Source organism: Micrasema longulum, unplaced genomic scaffold, assembly GCF_059751315.1.
Source record: "Micrasema longulum isolate JH-2025_06_02 unplaced genomic scaffold, ASM5975131v1 h1tg000482l, whole genome shotgun sequence".
NCBI classification, from domain to species: domain Eukaryota; kingdom Metazoa; phylum Arthropoda; class Insecta; order Trichoptera; family Brachycentridae; genus Micrasema; species Micrasema longulum.
In genome coordinates, this window is record NW_028277679.1 from 63,311 (window position 1) to 86,618 (window position 23,308).

The following is a 23,308-nucleotide window of genomic DNA, read 5'->3' on the forward strand; positions in this document are numbered from 1 at the left end:
TTGCTTGCGTGAATAAATATTTTACTATAACAATTCTTTGATGATAACAGTATAACTGCATTTTTATTCATTTTACGATTTCAATGAGAAAATGCTTCTTGTGTATGTCTGCATCAATGGTATTATTAGTAAATTAATTATACGACTACTCAGAACCCAACACCAAGCTCCAAACAGAACGAGACTCCATACTGCATTAAATTTTCCAGCACCTAGGACTTACTCAAGGAAAAACGACTTTTTCTTTAGAGCATGTCATTATTATAATTCTCTTCTCTCCGGTCACGAAGAAATTTTTCATCCCTCCTATATGAAATAAAGAATATTTCTTTAAGTAAACCTGTTTAGTTATACGATGTAAGTAATTATTTATGTATGTTCATTGTTATATTTTGTACCTTTAACATTATTTTTATATAACTGTTTTATTTTCTTATTCTTTAAGTTTAAATTTACATTATTTTTATTAATGTATTTACATATAAGTATTTTTATTTTATTTGCAACTTCTAAGTGCCTTACATTGCTCAATTTTTTGATTGCTTATATTTTGATGCCCATAATGTACTTAATCAATAGCTTGCACCAGTGTGGAAAATTTATATTGACTGTTTTAAACTTTTAAGCTTTTATGTATTCTTAAGTTTCCGTATGCAATATTTCTGAAAATAGTTGTTTTTTTTACAAATAAAAAAAAATAATTCATCATCATCATTCCATGTCCGCTCCCTATTTGGAGCATAAGGGGTTCGCGAAGATGCTCCAGGCAAATTTGTCGGCTGCCAGCTCCTGTGCATCCTCCCATGGCAGGTTTGCGTCTGGTAGTTCTGACATGAACTGCTGACGAACAGCCAGCCGTGAACGTTCAGGACGTCGAGAACTTGATTTTTTATTTTATTTTATTTTATATATTTAATGAAGGCAATATAATACAACACAATAAATATATCAAAACAACGAGTAGGGAAAATAATCCTTAGGTATAAAATGACATTTTAGTCATATTCCAATTAGAGCCTAATTTTTTTTACTAGGTATGTCAAGAACAGTGTGTGTGTGTGTGTAAGTGAAAGAGGGTGGGTGGGAGAATGTGTATATGTGTGTGTCCGAGGAGGAGTATGGCACTTCTTTCGATTATTGCGCGGTGTTATTGACAACCCTGAAATTATGCGGATCATTAGCTTGTATGTTCCGGATAGTTACCTTAGACAGCGTCAGCATAGACTGTTTCACATTCCAATATACAGGACCAACCTGCCAATGGTTATGCCTGTTGGAAGGACTATCTCTATCTTGAACAATATTACTTTGGACACTGACATTTTTCACGTCTCTGAAGAAGTTTTTCATTGCAAGATTCTCTTTCTTTTTTAACATATTATTCTCTGGATATTATATGTACTAATGTGTTTTTTTTATATAAACCTAATTTTACCTAATTATTTGGAGTATTTGTATATGTATGAATTAAGACATTCCATTTTGTAATGTACATGTATGTGAATAAATAAATTGAAATTGAATAAAAAATATATAAGTGAGGATAATTAGTTTAAATTTTTTTTTTCCAGAATATTATTTTTAACCGATGTTGCAGAGTCTAGTAAAATGTCGATGTCAAAAGTATATATTTGATTGTACAATGTAAGAGTAATAATAATAAGCAAAATTAATGAGTGAATTTGTTGCTGCATTCGTGTTGTATTTCGAAATATATTTTTTTTTTAGTATTTTACAATTTTGCTGCCTTCCAAAGTAGGCAAGCATGGTTATAGCTCTCAAGAGGCATCTGCAGTATATGGCCAAGCCAACCGTATCGCCTTCGCTTGATGACAGTTGTCACCGGAGTTTGCTGCATCCGTTATCTAATTACTTCATTCCGCACAAAGTCAAACCATCACACCTAAAATTCATCTGAGACACTTATTCTCAAAACTCGGTGTTTCGCTGTTTTGGGCCCTAGTGAGGTGACACGTTTCACATTCATAGAGGAGAATTTGTGTACCAATAGTAAAGAAGTCTTTGAAATATAATATTTTAAAAGTATATATACATGGGACAGTCAAAAATACTACATAATGGACTTAAACACTACAACGAACTACCTTACTACTTGAAAACTTTTACTGGAGACAAATTTAAAATCAATCTGAAAAAGCACATGATGACTGAACTAACTAGACTAGACGAGACATAAAATGACTTGACAATATTAAATTTCTAATGTAACCCTAACGGGGTTTTTAAAATTGTAAATAAATAAAAATATATAATACTGTGCGTTATTTTCTGTAAAGCTAGCAAAATGATGAGCAACGATATTGCAATGAGGTTAGTTTAAGAATTAAAAATACGTTTCTTTTGTTTTGAGTCACCTTGGGAAGGGTCGTAAAGTAGACCTCCCTTGCTAGGGTTTAATTTTACGGGGTGATACGATCGCTTCCGGTATAAACACTTCCGAGCCACTTCGCCAGCAGGAACTAATAATTAATAAGCGAATAAAATTAAAAGACAGCACAGGAAACAGGATTAATTTATCTTTAACACGTTCCAAAAATAAAGTTCACAGTTTTTCATCCAAAACTAAGTTCTGGTTACTATGAATATTTATAGAAAAAGTTTTATGAGTATTTATATTGATATTTTTTATTTGAAAAATGTGCAAACGATTTTAAACACCATTTTATATCAATCTAGATTATAAGAATATGTACCACTAATATACATCACGGTATCTAATTTAGATGGTGTCTTTGTTAAAATCTAGACTCTGATGATATGGACACAGACAAAATGGTGACCACCTCGGCCCCGATTACAATGGGGAGTTAACAGAGTTCTCTTTGAGTGTCTATAAAGAAAAACCAATATTTGTGTACGAAAATGAGTATATTTTCATGAAAATTTAAATTATCTACATCGGTAACCTATAATTAAACATGTTTAGAATAAAATATTGTATGCATATTTTGCTCTTTATACCAAAATCTTCATTTTACTTTGTAGATAAAATTGAAGATAAATGTTAACTTCCCATTATAATCGAGGACCTAGTAAAACTAACGTCCGATATCCCCCACAAACGAGAGCTTGAGGTCGTCCACAAGCCATCTGGTGGACCAATATTGAGTGAAACCCGGGAAAAAAGCAGCTAACTAGTGAGCAGACACGATAATTGGAGACGGGGTACCAAAAAGGCGCCCCTAGATGAACTGAGAAGAGGCAAGGAAGAAGAAGGTGTCCTTGTTTTTAACTTTAATGAGCTTTCCCGGGCACTATAAAGTCACGTGTGTTGCTTGTTGTAGACTAGAATAAGGATTCACCTGGAGCAGGGGAATAGTATGCAGCTACATTGGCTCTTGATATTTTTTATGCTGTAGTTCGATTCACTCTAAACCTAGAAACCGACCAGGTAATGAAAAGGTGGCAAAACTGGTATTCGTCTTAAAATATTTCAACTAACATCCTGAATCCAGATTTACTGAATTGAGAACCTGGAGTTGCAGGGCATTAGTCACATATGTCGATTATCAGTCACCGTTTTTGCCGTCTTGTCAACCATAAATATGTATGTCACATGCTAAGGAATGCTATCTTTGTTTGGTTTTTTATCGTTTACATTTTGTACTGCTGCATGTTTACTAAACTTGCCAAACTTACTAGTTCTTTGCTCGTTTTTTTGTTATTGTATTTTTTTGTTTTAAGCTTTTTGAATTTTTTTTATATTGCTGGAATTCTTCAAGTATATTAGCTTTGTAGCTGCAAGACTTTTTGTGATGCCAGCTTTCATATTAGATCTAAACTTTTGTAAGTGGGGTTCTTAATTTTAAACCGCCTATGTTACTCTGTAGTTGCAGAACATGTAATCTAGATTCTTTATTTATAAATTAAAAACACTTCTTATTTATTTTTTTGTGCAGTGTAAGTGGGGTTAGATTTTTCAACGTCCGTGGGCTATGTAGCTGCAAGACGTGTTATAATCTAGCTCTTATATAACTATTAAAATTTAATCTTTTGGAAACGGGGAACAAAAAACCGTCTATGAGCTCTGTAGCTGCAAGACGTGTTGAGATGCTTATTGTACAGCACCTTTAAGGTGTTTTTTTTTACAAAGTACGTCACTTTACAAATTATCCTAAATAAACAAATACTTGCTAATGAAAATTCCTCGTCAGCTGATGATATTCCAATACTTCAGAATCGGGTTGTGGTCCTGTGGCTAGAATCGCTGACTCACTAATAAAAGGTCCAAGGTTCGCAACCCTTTCTACCACAAGTTAGTTCCCATTTTCAAAAATAAAGTTAATTATTTTTGAAAATTAGTTTAGGAGATAAAATAGAGAAAATTTATAATCTCTTCATGTGTAAAATCGAACGTAATTTTGTACCAAAATCGTAAGCGGTTTAAATATTTTGATGGTAAATACATAGAAGCACGTAAAGCTTTTTTTGAATTTGAATGCACTGTAATTTTTAATCGTAGATAATGTTTTTCAGACCTAATGCATATTTTGATAAATTGAAATTCAGAATGATGGAAAAAAATACTTTCCACGTTTAATTTGCAAAAAAGCTTTTACGCAAGGTACTTGAAATAAGGAAATGGTTAATAATTTTAAAGGTTTGCATTTTATTGTAACGTGTGTAATTTTCTAAGAAATAAGTATGATAAAAATAGATAATTTGCTGTATATTTAATTATAGTGATCCTATTTTCCACACCCAGGTATGCATAGGACACTGCATTAGTAAACTTAAGGCAGCGTAGTTCAATCATCGGCTACACGGAGTTAAGGTAATCAGTCTTACGCTTCAGATGCATCTAGAAACAATAACATTTTGCTGTTCGTAAAACTTTCGGAATAAGTATTTCATGTCCACTCTCCCGGTAATGGAATGCGAGTCCTCGAAAATGGTAGGTGAACACGTTGATTAACGCAACGTGGCGGACTTATCTCTACTCGATTTCTTGAGCTAGTCTTTAGAATTCAGGTGGATAAAAAACATATAGAGCCAGAATCCTGGATGAGCGCTTTTGACTCGATGGCTGCTCTCAAGCAAAAATCCTGGCAAATGCTTATCTGTGTTCATTTTTATTGAGCAGAGTATTTGAAGTTTGGTTAATGTGACAATTTTGTACTAAAATTATTTGAAAATAACAGAAGACACATTCGAAATCGTGATAATTGATTGAGTGACAGTAATCGTCCGTGATAATGCAATGGTCAGCGCCTACCATGCAAAAAGTCTTGGGTTCAATTCTCGACATAGTTAACATGAAATATGTGAAACAGTTTTTTTCCCTGGAAAATTTCACTAGGACTGTCACCTGAGGTGTAAGACTGATCATCTTACCAAAAAAGTTTGAGATACGCTGTAATTGGCATTTAAATGCAGTGCCATATGCACTACAAGGTGCGGAAAGGGAACTTTGATGATTCCAAGGTACCAAGATGATTGAAAATTGAAAAGGTTAGAAAAGTTTGTTCAGATAGATGCATGTATTATTACAATATTTGAGTTTGTCCAAATGTTTGTAGACAAAAGACTGGATTTCACCCGCTCGGGAGTCATTAAGATTAACAAATTACAACAGAGATGGAGACTACCTTAAATAAGGGAATATGGAAGTCTAGGCATTTACAAGGCTTATGACCTGATATGAGGGGGTGAAATCCAGTCTTTTGTCTACGAACATTTGGACAAACTCAAATATTGTAATGAAACCAACTGGTCCAAGAAGAAGTTTAAAAATTGAAAAATTGTTTTCAGGCGCTGCCTAGTATGTGAAATAATTCAGTGTGATGAATCTCTTCACAACAATAAAGGTTTCAGCTCTTTAAATTCACTTAAATCAACAAATGGAAGAACTGAAAAAATATGGATGTTTAAACAAAGGCAAAATGGTGAATGTTACACAGTGTGTAAAATGGCCACTTAAACCAGCCAACGACAGGTCATAAGCCCTGTAAATGCCTAGACTTCCATATTCCCTTATTTAAGGTATTCTCCATCCCTGTTGTAATTTGTTAGCATTTATTATTTGTATCGATCCGACTAAGAAAAATACTTTGAATTTGGGGACCAATCCTTTTATTTGCAGAAAATTGCGTTAGCAAATGAAAAACAAGTTATGGTAAAAAAGGATTTGAACCATGAACATCCTGAATTGGTGCGTAAGTTTTCTCCGTCACTGTTTTCAATATACATCTTTTTTGGATGACCACGTGTAAGTTGGATTTGTTCTGACGTTGTGGCTACCATTGCAAGAGCCATTTTCACCCAGTTTACTCTGGAGATTGCTTCTGCAACTTGAACCAGAACGTCGGAACGAATCCAACTAACACGCGATCACCCAAAAAGATACATATTCATAAGCAACCTGATTACCTCAGAACTACAAATTGTTTTACTTTCCACCCGTTCTGCTCATGTCTACGGGAAATTGTGTATAGATAATGCAGTGGGAGTTGAAGAAAATAAGAGAAAAAAGTGAAAAACTTTACTTTATAACTAAAAAATTTCAGCAAAATCACACATATTTAGGCATAAAAAAATAATAGCCTCTCTACTGAAATTTAAAAAAAATTAACGAACTCTCAGATAATATGAAAAATATAGTTGAAAAATGTCTGTATTTTTTGTTATAGAAATTTAATTGATACGTTCTTGTACTAATGATAATTCAGTGTAAGCCCCTCTCTAAGAAAAAAAGCTTGTCTCTATTTTACAAAGAAAAAGCATAAAAAAACATGATATCATAATTGAATATGTATTGAAGAACAATATTTTGAGTTTGTCCAAATTTTTGTAGACAAGGACTGGATTCAACTCCCCGGGGAGCTGTTTATATTAACATATTACAACAGAGATGAAGAACATTTAAGAGAAGGTAATATAGAAGTCTAGGCATCTACAGGGCTTATGACCTGTCAATGGCTGGTTTAAATGGTTTCAATTAGATGAATCTCACCCGCATAAATAAAGGTTTCAGCTCTTTAACTTCACAAACATCAACAGATAAAAGAATTGAAGGAATATAGATGTTCAAATATAGGCAGAATGGTGAATGTTACACAGTGTGTAAAGTGGCCATTTAAACCAGCCATTGACGGGTCATAAGCCCTGTAGATGCCTAGACTTCTATATTGTCTTCTCTAAAATGTTATTTATCTCTGTTGTAATATGTATTGAAGAAGCCTAAATGTTTTTGACTCGTATTATTTTTAAATTGATTAATATTTTTTTTTTTAATATATTCCATAAAGAAGGTCATAATAAGTTAATATGAAAAATAAGCTGTGGCGCAGTTGGTTAGACGGCCAACTGTAAAACAGGCGTCGCGGCCGCGTGGGTTCGATTCCCACCAGTTGCAAAAAAAAAACCCAGATTTTCAGATCAGAAAGAAAATAAATTATGGTTTTACTGAATTGTGTCTAGGTGAATGAAAAATATAGTTTTGCGCGTGTATTAGATACTAGAATCTTGTACAAGTGTTTTCGACTCGATTGCTGCTCTCGTGCGAAAATCCCGAAAAAGAAACTGGTTAGCGCTTTTGCCAAATCTGTCCATATTTCGATTCCCGGTAAAGTTGATAACGTAAAATATTCATTTTAGTGGTGGGTTTTTTCCTCCACAATATTTCTTATTGCCTTGTTATTTGTAGTTGTTTGAATTTTCTTTTTATTATTGGTATTAAAATTTATTTAAAAATTTTAAATTATTAATGGAATGTTTTCTAATTTATATTTACGCTTGAATTATTATTATTATGATTAGTATATTTTCTAAATTACGTGCACGTTTAATTTTTTAATTGTAAATCGTATATTTTCTAATTTGAATTTATGCAAAATAATTGTTATGGTCGGTATGTTTACTAATTTAAGGTTGTGGTTCATTTTTCAATTGTAATGCTTAAATTTTTTTATGATCGGTATGTTTCCTAATTTAATATGCATTTGTGTGTTCGTTTTGAATCAACGTTCGCTTATTGTCAAACCGTATTTTATTGTTGTCATTATTTCGTATTTACTGCATTTTGTAGTTACCTACTGTATTGTATAGGACTCGTCGCACATTATTCATTCGATGTGTATCAGTTAAATTTAAAAAATAAAATCCTTTTTTTGTTCAGACAGTTTTGAAATTTAACATACTTAAAAAAAAAAAAATTTATACCATTTCGTCATTTGAATTTTAACAAAAAAGTTTTTAACTTTTTAGTAAGCTCTTTATTGTACCATTTCTAATACAATTTACAAGTTTTAAGCAAATATTTTTTTCATACTTACGCACCCACACACACGCACCCTCTCCCTCATTCATTCCCACACGCACATGTATCCTCTACCTCATTCATTCACGCATACACACATTCACATACACATGAATACAAACGTCACACAAATACAATTACTAAACTTATTTTCTTATATTTTATGTGTCATTATATTTACAGTGGATTTTTTTAATTGGCTTTAGTATTGTTAAAATTTTTCTAATTATTTTGTTTATGTTATAGCTGTAAAAACCCCAAATAAAATAAAATAAAATTAATAAAATAAATAATTTAGATTCATTTTTAAATTTTTGTATTATTAATAATATTGAAATTGTTTATGCACCATTTAATGAAAAAAAAAACACGTATTGTAATAGAGCTAGTGCCTAAACACAGGATTTTCTGAGCTAGTCAGGTTCTGAAACAATGTACGTCTTTAAATTTTAAAACTAACATAAAATTTTAAAATAAAAATGAAAAATTACTAAAAAAACGCCTAAAAACGTAAGATTGCTTTTGTGTGCATGTACAATGTACATATGTTACAGATGATCAAACATTCTTAAATTCAATAAACAATGCAATTCGTTTTATACAGTAAGATGAAGATGAGAAAATAATGATAATAATAACGATTCTGTTAGTAATAATTCATTATCCTACTTCATTTTGTAAAGATAAAAAGATAAAACTTTAAGCGGCACATAAACACAAATAAAGATATTGTTTATTTCACAAAGCTTTATAAATTTCCTCTCGTGGGCACCAGTAGCCCAATTTGCCATTTTTATGAATCGGGGACAATTTCATAATACAATTACAAAACATTAATAATAGTATAAACACAAATCAAATTAAACCCCTTCTGTAAAACGATACGCCCGACTCGCTATAAATATTCTCGAAAAAGGTTCTATTTGGGGGAAGAAAAAATACTGGAACCATGGGGAAGGGAAAGTCCTGTGAGGCTTCGAAAACGAGATAAAGGGTATTATGGTTAATTGACGACAATAAAAGCTGAATGCTAAGTGGATAAGGGAGACTTGCAGGGTGTATTATGATTGCAATATTCCATAAAGTTGACGAGTTTTCACAGAGATTATAACATTAAAAACTTTTTCAATTATAACTAAACAATATTTCTGTATTTGAATCCAAATATTTTTTACTCGATTTAAGAAAGTAAGTCTATGATAAAATATTATATTTTATAACTTACTATGATATTGTGATATTGTATAATTTTTGTTGTATCTAGACGAAATAAAATATGCAATTCTGTATGTAAAATAGAGTCAAAACCTTGAACAAGTGTTTTAAACACGATGCCAAAAACATTACATTATTAAATAACATAATAGACACACTGGTATACGACTTAACTTTAGAGTTTTTTGTACCAATTTTTTTTTTCTGCATCCTTTTTCCTTCCCGCTTTATAGTAGAGTATAGATGTTTAGTCAATTTTTATTCCTTAAAAAAAAATGTTTTTTAGAACAAAAATATTAATACACCTACAATATCAAAAATGTTTTGAATTAGTCCTAATTTTTGCCGATAAATACTGGATTAAACCCCCTAGGGAGCTGTTCCTATTAACATATTACAATAGACACGAACTTCAAAAAATTCAACAGATGGAAGAGTCGAACGAATGTAGATATTTAAATGTTGGCAAAATGGTGAATATTACAGTGTGTAAAGTTGCCACTAAAATTAGACAATACAGGTCATAAGTTCTGTGGATGCCTAGACTTCTATAATCCCTTCAGTAAAATGTTCTTTATGTCTGTTGTAATTTGTTGATACCTACAATATGTTTATATACTACTGATTTTCTCAAATTGAACGGATTGAGTAAGTAGGTAGAAATTGCTTTAAGACAATACATATGTCCATCCTTATACATATATATGTAAACTGTAAATGTATATTAAGTATATAAATAAACAAATATATATATGAAAAAAAAAATTTAAAGTTAATTGTGGATTTTTTAAAGTTCTAAGTTTTATTAAATATTCATTTTTAAAACGAAACATTATTTATTGAAAGATGCAGTATCTATAAATATTTTTTAAATTTTCATTATAATAAGCAATTTGATAATTTTTTCTCATAAATTTACCCAAATATTTCAATTTCGGTGGCCATTTTCAATAATTTACTAAATCAAATTATAGTAGAGAGGGGTTCGAATATCGGAACTCTGATTTGTAAGCCCAAAACTCTAGCCATGGGACCACAAACCGATTCATATTTATTTTCTATTTTTTTTAAACTTATTTTATTTTTATTTTAGTTTTGATAGTTGCACAAATATTCATTCTTACAACTGTTTATACACTAAATAATAAATGTTTTATACAAAAAATTTAAAAAAAAAAATCTTTTTTTGGTATGATCTTTCATATACTTTAATATTAATTTCTGTTTTTTTTTACATTGTCTTCTTTGGAATTTTAATATTTATACTTTGTTTTTCTGGATTGTTATTCCATTGCATCACAAATTATAATTATTTAATTGAATTAATTTTACTATGTACTTTTTATCTCTTATTATAATGGCTTAATACGGGCACAGCCTTAAAAGCCTAAATAAGTTCATTAATATTTAAACGAGTGAAATTTTAGATTAATAAATAAAGAAACAAATACAACTGTCTTTATTTGTTTTTTTTTGATAAGAGAATACTTATTTAATCAGGTCTACATGGTGTATTTAAATGATGTTCTCACATTAAAGTAAAGTAATAAACGACAACATTTAAGTGAGGATAAGAAATGCGGGAAAATAACATAACCATGAAATTGCAGTCGGTTCTTGCTTAAGATAATATTACAACCCCTTAACATAACTATAAACATAGAACTCAATTAATGTTTCTTCCCCCTGTACCTAAATTAAATTACCTTGTATTGCAATGTATTGTTCAAATTAATTCGTATTTTTTTTTGACCGTTTTCTTTGAAAAAAATTTGAATGAATATTTGTTTTTTAAACTTTTGCCCAAACATTTAATTGTTTTTTTTTTAAAAAGGCGTAAGTATTTCTGGTAGAGCGAGTTTCGAACTTTTTTTTTCGAATTTTAATGAGTCCGCAATACTTTCACTGGACAGTAATATATTTGATCGGAAACAGATTAACAGAAATCATAAAAAAGCAGCCTCCGAGAACGGGCTTATATTTATGGCCTTGAAGGAGCCTGCTATTATTGATGCTGTGATATTATTGTTTTTATTATGATCCCTCTATCCTCACCCGATGACGCATATGGCACTTTATCAGAGCACTTCAATGTCAATAGTAATTCTAATCAATATTGAAAGTTTAATATCAACAATTTAAACGACACTTTAAATTAAAAAATAATCAATTAAAACATTTTCAAATATCATATTATATGCAAATATATATTTTAAAACGTGAAGTTGTATAATAACTAAAAGAAACATTTTTAATGACAGACAGGAAGTGAAGGTTTATAAGCCTTAAAAATGCTCGGACTTTTCCTTATTTTTTGAAGATTTTTTTCCAAATTGAAACACAATTTAAAAAAATTATTTTCAACATCTTGTGTTTTTATCATCACTAGTATCTTATTACAAAATTTGTGTTTTCCAAATGTTTGTAGACAAAATACTGGATTTCACCCCGTCGGAAGTCGTTAAGATTGAAAAATTACAACAGGGATGGAAAATACCTTAAATGGGAATATGGAAGACTTCCCTTCTTGAAGGTATTCTCCATCCCTGTTGTAATTTATTAACTAGTATCTTAGTTATTTTTTAATGTATTCATCGTCATAACATAATTATTGTTTTAAAAGAGAAGTATTTATTTTATATCAAAATAAACTTACATTGAAAATCGGAAAATTGAGTAAGTTTTCCGACAACTCTCATTTCGTTCTTCGTATTAAGGACTGAATGAGGGGAAAACTTTTCCTGTAATAATTGTTAACCGGCGTGTTTATGCGTCATGGTGATATAAATCTTCAAATGATTTATTGCCTTCTACAGATTTACCGCCAACAATAGGTGGCTTAGTAAGGAAACCATAAACGATTTGTTTAACTATGTAATGCGGTTATGAATAACATTATATACTACTCTTTACCTAAATATCAATCAACAATGTTTTGAGTATGTCCAATGGTGAATATTACACAGGGGGTAAAGTGGACACTTAAACTAGCTAATGACAGTTCATTACCCCCTGCCCAGACTTCCATATTCCTTTCTTAAAAATACGTTTTCCCTCTTTGTTGCAATAAATTTGTAAGTAAATTTCAATGTTAAAGTAATAAATCTAATGAAAGATACTGCACTATGTAGTATAACAAACAGTTTTATACAACCCATATAATATATAACATAAAAGTACCTATAAAAAAATGTAAAAAAACGCTATCTTCATCAATATGTAACGAAAATGTTGTTTAAGTACAAAAATGTGTATATTTGTATGAAACTTTAAAGTATCTTCGTCGGTAACCTGTAATTGGACATGTTCATAATTTGTATACATATTTTATTTTTCTTAAAAACTTTCAAACCTTGTAGATAAAATCGAAGAGTATGTTAACTTTTCATTGCAATATGGGCCCAGGCCGCAATTACAAAAGCTTTATTCATCGGTACATATCGAGGCGGTATACTTAACTTTTCTACTATCTATATTATCCTCGATATGGTAAATTTTGATCTACCGACATGACGATACGTGTTTTCATTACCCTATCTCAGACATCATACGATGAAATTCAACCAATAAGTGTAGCTGAACTTTTACTCCGCGTATAGTGTTAATTTAAATAAAAGTATGTCTCTTTCTTATTTAAAATGAGGTTTAAAAAAAGCAGCAAATGATAAAAAAAAAAAATAATAAACACAATTTTTATTTGACATTTGACATTTTCTAAGACAGCATTTTCTTCTATCTTTATTTACCAACGGATTACAAAGCCGGTTCTTTGAATATGTAGATACGTGCTCAGGAAAATAAGAATAAAAAAATGATTAGACGTATTTACTTTTTTGATCATTACGCATGCGCTGTAATTACCACGAGTTTTCAACAAAAACTGCCATATTAATTGCTAAAATAAAGTTCCTTTACAGATTTTTAAAAAATTTAGTTTTTCCCTTTTGTGTGTAAAATAGGCTTTTAAGAAAAAAAGGCCACCTCAAAACAATTACAAATTAAAATAAATCGTAAGTAAGCAAAAATTACAAAGTGAAACGTATATATATGTGTACCGTGGGGTACTTAAGCCCTCGGTATATATCGATGTACCTACCTGGAAACTTGAAGATAAAGGGTCGGTAGTGTAACTTCGTGATCGTTAGAAAGAATTTATCTTCAACTATACCGTCGTAATGGAGGTATGTCTCTGTAGTTCGCAAATATGTGTACTTGTGTGTACCCTGGTGTACGCGTCTTCTTGGTAAATATCGATGTATCTACCCAAAACGTGAAGATATAAGGTTGGTAGTGCATCTTTAAAATCGTTCGGGAGAATTCAGATTTAATAATAACTTCAAAGAGAAGATACGAGTTCGTATCTTCCGATTGAAATTGCCCCTCTGGAGTTATTGTAACTGATAATATAATATAAAAAAGAGAAGAATTTAAACCTTTAAAATGAAATGGATATGGATGTTTAAACGTGGACAGAATGTAATATTACACGGTTCGTAAATTGATCATTTTCAGTCTAATGATGCAATAAGCTTGTAACTTGTCTTTGGGTGGTTTATCTATGAACTTTATTCATTCTGTAGCAGAAATCATTCTGCAGATATTTGAACATTCTTATTTCCTTAATGTTTTCATGTTTCCACAGTGTGTGCAGCGATCTCTTTCTGTATTTCTTTCATCATTATCTTTTATTTTTTGACCACGCAGCTTTTTACTTCCTCCGGAATTCGACGCCGTTAAGATCAAGAATAGTAATGTAAAACTACAAAACGTTAAAAAAGTTCGGAATTTGTTAAGGCCTTCTTTCGAGATATGTAGACCTTTTTTACTAATTAGTCCTTTTATCATTTAATTAACCTACCAGATGCGAGCGGTATTTACAATTATACAAATCATATAAATATACTGTATTCTTATAAATATGTATATTTTAATAATTAAGTACTGGAATTGTGATAAATGAATGTATTTAAACAAATTACTTTGTATCTGATAGAATAGACTAATATATTTATAAAGGTCCATCTAAATCTTTTGCATACGTTTCTGAAAGGAACAGTAAAAAACACGAATCAAAGAGCGTTTATCTTGTTCTAATAAAAATAATATATATTTCTACAACATTGAAGAAGAAACAAATGTTTCCCGCAAATCAATCCCTTACGTTAAAATAAAATGTTGGAATTTTAGATCGATGAACAATTTTAAAACTGCATATGCAAATTTTTCGTTTTACAAAAATGCAAGAGATTTTCAATTCATGATGCTTATTACTCATCAAAAGTTTTTTCTGAACGTGAAAACGTTCCGACGTGTTCGTCCTGCCGTGCATTTTCGTTTACTAACCCGTCGAGTTTTTAGCAGTTCTGAAAGCTTTTTAATTGAAGTTTGCCAAATTTCTTGTTTTGACGGGTTCCTAACCCTTTCTGTATTAAGCTCCGGCAACTTCCATCTCATAAATTGAAATATAAAATCAATAAAGTGCTCAAAATCAAAGACATCAAAATCTTGAACTTTTTGAAATGTTTCAATCGTATTTATTGAGTCTGAATCTGAATTTTTTAACACGTGTAGTTGTGAATACTGTATTTTTATGTATACTTGAATTATATATATATATATATTTTTTGCATCACCACATGTCAGGAGTTATAGTCAAAAGTGATTGTGGTGCACAGATCATCCAATGTGAGAAAAAATCACATTTTATAATTGTGATCTTACCGGGAATCGAACCCAGAGCGCTCTGTGATTGAAGTAAGTGTATTAGTTATTACACCATTAGAACGTCTGTTGTCAGATTTAAAAATTAAAAAAGGTGATTTTCAATTTACAAAAATAATTTATTCTGCCAATTATATCAAATTAATTTAAGAACATAATCTTATATGAATACATGCTTATTAGTTCTATAAAAAACTTAATCCATACTATGAAACCACGTTTGTGCAATATCTGTGCAATATTTACCACTATCTCTACGTTTGAACATCAGTATTTTTTCAATTTAAAAAAAATATCAAAACCAACTAAATTGGTTTACATTTCAATATTACGTTAAATAGAAAAATTCATTGATAAATTATAAGATTCTGAAGAAAATGATAATTTCAGCTGAATGCCAACACAAATCTTTCTCTCCTCTACATAGATTGTATGATAAGGATTAGGAATTTACGATGTGTGCGGCTAAACGTTAATTATTTTCCTTCCCAGTCCGACTATTAACTAACTAACTAACGCGTTGTTATCATGAGAATAGTTTTGCGCCATTGAATAAAAAACAAAGACCTACATAAGTGCTCTAAAATATATTTTTATTTATTTATTAAACTTTTTGGACATATTTTTATCGTACATCGTTGGGTTTATTCTCAAATAGCGATTTCTTCCAACCAATCAATTAAATACATGTCTTATTTATATAATTTAAGTTAAAAGCGTTTTCAATATGATATATATAGATATATTTTAATAATAAAGATAAACACAAAAAAAAACAATTTTTAGATAAATTACCTTAAATTAATATATGTACCCAATGGGAAAAAGGTAGTGAATAAAGAATGGGGTTTGTTTACGTTCATTTATAACTTTTATTTTTAAATAAGCCAATAATTACGATAAATTTTTAACAAAGGTTTAAAATATGCATATTTCGAACTACCCGAAAACCAAACGTTTCACGCCATGTGGGACGACGACCTTCTTTAAGTTTCCAGAAAAAATCAAATTATTTTAAGTCAGGATACTAATGATCTCAAAGTACCCACAAAAACGACATTTGAAAATAAACTTAGAAAATGAACTTACGATAGCTAACCTTTTAAGAATTAAGTTGTTTTTTTTATGAAATAATTGTACCTTTAAATTTGTTTTCCTAGTTGTTAGTATATTATAAACATGTAGAATCAATTGTTTTTTTTACCGATTTTGGTAAACCATATTCCACCAAAAATAAAAATAACTTATTCGCTACGCACAATTTCACATGCATATATTATATCTTCAATTATAAAATCACACAAAATAGGAAAAATTATAATTTTTGTTTTTTTTAATGTATTTATTTTGTTTTTTTTTTTAAACCAGGTTGTGGTTCCATGGTAGTATTGCATACTCATGTTCGTTCGAAAACCACTTTACTTAATACAATATGATTGTCAATTATAGTTAATAATTTATACCTAGCTGAAAATAACATTTACATTGAAATATTATTAAATTAAAAATAAACACGTTTATTGATTTATCAATTCCACTGGATCTTTTAGTTTAGAATAGCGTAATTCAGTATTGCGCAAATTTCATTACTTCGTTACTTTTTTTGTTGGAAAAGTAAAATGCCGAGTTCAAATATATTGCGTAATGAATACAGATGATGAAAATGCTAAAATTTAAACACATTTTTTTTATTTATTTAATAAAAAGGCTTTGTTTTTAAATATTTTAATTTATTTAATTATCGACAAGTTTGAGCTACTCGTGCTTATAATTGATTATTAATCCTATTTTATAATTTGAACACTATAATAAGTCAAATAATACATGTTTTATTTTTCGTTTTATAGATGTAGGAATGTTTTAATTTTTTAAAATTTCTTTTGAATTTCTACACACAATTGATGTAAAAGTATGTACAATTATGTTAAAAGTAAATAATACCATGACACTCCGGAACGTGCCTGTTGTCCAGTGGAGTGGCTACATTTATATGTAAAAATAATATTTAATTGAATGTATCTGGTGTAGAAACATTTTTGTAAACTATGCATTTGTATTTAATACTGGATTAAATAAATAAATAAAATAAAATTTTTACTGAGTAAATAAATTATTTATGTAAAATAGTGTTATATGTATGAAAATAGAGGTGAAGGAGGAGTAGGGGTTGGAAACCGATGATTTGGTCTCAGCAAAGTAGATAGAACAGGATTGTAGGAAATATTATTCATTAGATTATAATTTTATTCGTATATTATTTTTACCGCAACATTTTCTTAGAAACGGTTTCTTAAAACATACATTGCCCATATATGAACCGATGGATCCCAGTAGCGAGCGGCGAGTTTTTAGATTAGTAAGCTAAAAAATTATTATAAAATATTCATAGCGGCAGTATGGCACATAAAACAAATACAGGTCTATTTTATATTTGATAAATTTAATAATCCATAATAAATGGCACTAGCGGCTAATAGTTTCAGTTAAAATATTTTCTAATGCAGCACAAACATTTGATTATCAAAAAAATGCATTGAAATGCATACAAACGTCGTGGCGCAGTTGGTTAGACGGCTAACTGTGAAACTGGCGTCACGGGTTCGATTCCCGCCAGTTGCAAGAAAAAAATCCTATAAAGATTTTTTCTCAATCGGTCTGTTTGTTGTGGTGTATTTTTTATTACTTCCTTCATATCTACTCTATTCCACCTGCTGACAAGCCTCTAAATAGAAACATAGCGGGTTATTCCTTTCAAGAAAAACACAATTTGCAAAAAACCGGAACCCGTTAGAGCTCGAACCGCCACCCTAGTCAATATAAAACAACGATTTATCCGCACTGCTATTTCATATTCAACCGCCGAAAAAATAATGTATATAACTGTTTTATTTTACCAATTTTACCAATGCATGTTTGTTTCCGTCTTATAACTTGTTTTGTAATAAAACACTATTTTTTAGTGAATAAGATAAAAACTAAATTATTTAAAAGCTTTCCTCAACGAGTACGATAGTTCACTAAACCAAATGTAAATTACGTTTTTAGAATCATAGTTTCATTGATATTTATATCACATTAACATTCACAAAACCACATAAATTAAACATTTTATAATTATGAATATATATATATATATATATTCTTAAAACTATATAAGTGGATACTGAAGTAAAACCTATAATTCAACTATCATCAGTGTGCTCAAAAACATATAAATCATGTTTATTTTATTTTTGTTTAGCAAATCTTTGTTTTTTAAAATCCACAAAAGACTGATACGCTAATATTATGGATTAAAATTAAAATTTGTTATATTATTTATTTTACAACAAATTTTACAAAACCACCGAAACTTATCAAGTATTATTGTAACTTTCGTGTTAAAACATACAAAATATATTTGTTATCTCTCTCTCACACATAACGACTGCGTACAATGCCACCTCTCTTAAACCGTCTTTACTCGAATAGATTTATTTTAAAGAGTAGTAGCCCTTATGTAGAAGTGATGAAAGACTAAATTACATTAAAGAAAGCTGCAAGATTTTCCTGTAATCGCAAGTGTAATTTTTCGAACATGATTCTAAAATTTAAGTTTTAGAGACGTAAAAAAATTCATGTTTTTTCTTCAGCAAAGTAGTCTCGTGTACTCCAGTAGTTATAATTTTGGCCGATAGAACCACAACTGGCTCGCTGTATGGAATGAAAAAATATGATGTCAATTTATTGACCCAAGAAATGCAATGTCTTTTTTTTAAATGCGTTTTTTCCTAATAATAATATAACACAAAATATACCGTTCGATGTCAAAAAAATATTGTAAGCTGCAAATTTGCAAAGGAAAATTTGCCCCTGATAGATCCTTAAAAAGTATTTTTCTATATCGCACTGTTTCCCTTGTTTGAATAACTATCCCCAGTACTCAAGTAAAATATTGGTGTGAAATTTTGCACATATAGTTTTTAAAATATGTAGGTAAATAAACGAATTATTTTTCATATTATCAAAAACTTTTTTAATTTCTAAGATCCTGAAATTGTTTAATTTTTAAAAATTTGTTAACATGCGCTTTTATTTAAATTTATTAGAATACTGAATAACCACAAAGTTCAAACACAAATTTCTTTTTGTTTATACATTAAACAAATTTCTCCTTCTATTTTATGATCCATGTAAAATTAGAATCGCATTGTCGATTGATATTAAAAGAATAATCTCATTGACTTTGACTTAAGAATAAACTGCGGAATATGTGAAAATACTGACAATTTCAGGATTTAATGAATGTTTTAAAACATATTTCTCCATTTTGCGTAGCAGATTGAATTATTAATGTAGGAAAATATTTTAAACCACAGTAAGAATGCGTGTTCCTAATTTTTAAAATACTATTGTGATTTTTCTTAAGTATGTTAGTTTTTATTCAATGTTTGGCGCGTGTTTAGGACGTTTATATCGGACTGGCGACGTTATGAAAGCCTTCACGTGTACAAATCTTGATTAAATTCAAATCTTTGATCATGTTAACTCAAAGTGGAGAGTACTGATTAAATAATAAATTGATGTATTTCAAATAATATGAGTTAGATTAATAACCGTTTCAGATGTAATCAAATAGAGTGAATTTAAATCAGACACCAATCAATAATACTATCAAAACAGGATTGATATTAAAGCAATTCAGCGTGTTTATCTATGTAACCTTAATTTAAATTGGATATTTAACCAAATTTGTGATTCAAAAAGAATTTTTAAACAAGTTTTTTGTTTTATCAAAGCATTAAACGCACAGAAACATTGTACATTTTGTTAATTAAAATCATTTTATTATGATCGAAAATATGTCTTCTTCATGCAATAGTTGCGGGTCAATTATGCTGAATAACCCGAGATCAATTTCCGCTAAAAATAATTAATAAAGCATATATTATTTCACCCTTTCAACTGGGTATTCATTCGAAAACACACAATTGAAAGATTTGTTTACAATCGGTTCCCACTGAAATAAAAACAATCAAGGATATTAATTTTTAATTTCTGGTATCTCTTAATAGATCATTTTTTGCTTATAATAAAGTTCTAAAGTGATTATGAAATACTGCGATGTTAGAAAAGCATTTTGAATCATTGTGTCATTTCTGTTGGAATTTAAGAGCAAGACTTCTTTTTTGGTAGAAAAAAAAGCTCACAACAAGGCAGACAAAATACATATTCAACGCCCAATAATGAACATGAAAATTATTATTTTGAAATTCAAACTTATCGTCTTGTCTTATTTTGAACACATTTTAAAACAAGTTTTTTTTGCGGTTCCAATAAAATAATACGGTATTTTATACAAAATGTATTTGTTAAAATAATCGATGTTACAAATATTGCCTTAAAATTACTCATAAAACATGTTTTTGAGTGTTTTACATCAAACGCAATTTATCTCACCTTTTAATTTTCGAAGTAACCTTAAGGTTTTCAAACAAATCGTTAGGATAATTTCATAATAAAAGTCTGAAAAGAATCTTCAAAGTTTTTATGAAATATGGGCTCTGAACCTTTTGCAATATCACATTACATTATCGTCCAATAGGGCTATTTTTCAGATATTCTCGCATTATCTTTTTTCAGAGGGGATACTTAAAAAATACCTTTTATAGCTGAGCATTTTAAACGTCTATCAGGTTTCTGCTTTTCAAAAAAAGAATATAAGTTTTAAATAATTAGTAATATAAATCAAATATTCTCAAAAGTTTGTGATTCAAAGTTTTTATAAAATAAAATATTGAATGTCTGACAAGTTATCGCTTGCGTAAAAATTGTTTTTTGATTTATCGGCAGCCTTAAAATACTAAAATAATTCACAAGCTCAAAACATCCTTTAAAAATGTACTTCAGTTTTTTTCAAGATTTTTGTACATTTTTTTTACTCGAATAAGATTAATCTTTTTAAAATACGATTAAACAAATACGAAATGCCCAAATATTTTATTTACATTATAAACTATTTATTAAACTTAGTTTGATATTGAATAAAGTATTATTTTGTTAATGTTGCATTATTAAATTGGCTTTATAATTTATTTCATTTACAATTAATTATTTACAACAATACAATTTTTGCAATTTATCTATTACTTTTTAAAATTAAAATATAACGTTTGTGCCTCTCCATAATCGAAATTGGATTCTCTCTAGTGGAAAAGACATATATTTTTTGTTTTGAATCATAATATGGTGCACTTTGTGTATGCATGTATGTATTTGTATTTATACATATTTTTTTTGTATAAATATGTGTATACTAGTAAGTTTATATTTTATTTGTCTGTTCTTTAAATTAAATTGTTAATTATTACTATGCTTAAAAATGGAATACGCTAGCTTGAAACAGGGTATGTACCTTTGTAAGCTGGGCACAGTTGACGAAAAATATATATATGATTAAATGTAAACATTAAAAAAAGAATACAGATGGTCCTGGAAAATTATTTAATTTTTGTATTTTAAAAACCTATGCGCTTCCACTTTCCGTTATGTTGGATCCAAAATCGATACAGATATTTTGGTCTCATAAACTTTTGAGATACGTTACTAATTTATTTAATATGTTCTGTTATAATGAATAAATAAATAAATAAATAAAACAAATTAAAAAAAAAAATATTGTTTAAAAAAAAAGTTAAATGTATATTTTTTAGCATAAACGTTTAAAAATGTTCATTGGTACTGGTTGAGCGTCGGCTGTTTAATTTTTATGAAGGCAAATTATACATTTATTTTTTAATAGTTCGCTGACTTAAAACATAATTTTTATTTACTATTTGTTGACTTCGGTTTGTTTTTTTTTTATATTCGCGTTTAGGTCACGTGGTCGTGGGTTGTGTTTAGATCTCCAAGTCAGAGGTTCGGGGTTTGAACCCCGCTCTATAGCAAAAATGTTTCAGAAACAAAAAAATCGGTGGATCATAAAAACACCAAAATTTAATTAATGAACACGCCATATTTTAGGAAAATGCAGGCAAAGAGGGTAAAAATGCATTTTAGAGGTAGATTTTTTCCGTTTTTGAGCATCTTTGCTTGCTTGACACAATGTTATTTTTGAAGTTTGATTTTTTAAATTTGATGTATTTTCTTCGTAAAAATGTTTTTTATTTTGTTTAACCACAAATTAAAATTAAAATTTTATGTTATTGACATGTTGCTTTTAAAATAAATAGTTAATATGCATAAACAAATGCAAATATTACATTAACAGTTTATTCAATAAATTTTTTTTACTATCATACCTTAAAATTTAATCTTCGCCTTCAGTCAGCAAAAACTTTTTAAATATTGAAGAAACACAGAAAAAACTTTTATTTTTTACGTATTTATTAACAAACATGAATATACTTTAATTTGACTTAATTAACAGTTAATTGTTCACTCACTTTTATAATCTTTGAAAATTAAAAACCATATAAAAGTAGTAAAAACTTTAAGAAAAGTTTAGTTTTTCTATTAAATATATAAATAACTCATGTTTTTATAATTGTTTAACCATTTTGAACGCCAAAAAAAAGTGTGGTATTAAATTTATAGTTTTTCGTAAATTCAGCTCGTGTAATTTACGACATGGCATAACCGCGTGACGAGCACTCGCGCCAGGAGTCAGCGGACAACTGAATATCTTCAGCCGATTTTCCTCTTTAGGGCTTTCCGACGCCACCCGAGAACTACCGATCGCTCCCGAGAGAGCCTTCGGGAAATCGGGCGGGGCTTAAGAACACCCTGGCCCCGCCTCCCTTGGAAACTGTCTTAGCCGTTTTGTTAGTGAATGGTTTTTCGCTTTTGCTCCTATATCTTGGTTGGGCATATGTACATGCGAGTGTGGTCGGATATTGTGTTCAGGACAGGCCTATGTGTATGGAACGCCAGTAATCTATCACGAGGCGTCGCCGAAAAAATAAGACCCACGCGTCACAAATGTATTCAAAAGTACGAACGTAATGTTGAACACAAGTTTCATTTGTAACAACCACATAAATAAAGCATTGAAATGTTTTCTGTACATTCTAGCATCATTATATAAACCCATTCCGTCAATATTTTTTTCTGAAC

The 23,308-nt window shown here is 29.6% G+C and overlaps 1 protein-coding gene across 1 annotated transcript in view; it reads right to left on the reverse strand.

Annotated features, from left to right (window-relative positions):
• Window positions 1-22,850, reverse strand: part of LOC148281241 (neurotrimin-like) — a gene marked incomplete at its 3' end in the record, with an annotated part of 85,998 nt that extends 63,148 nt beyond the window's left edge. The window contains exon 1 of the mRNA XM_088226991.1: window positions 22,495-22,850. The remainder of the gene's footprint in view (window positions 1-22,494) is intronic.
• Between the last annotated feature and the right edge of the window lie 458 nt (window positions 22,851-23,308).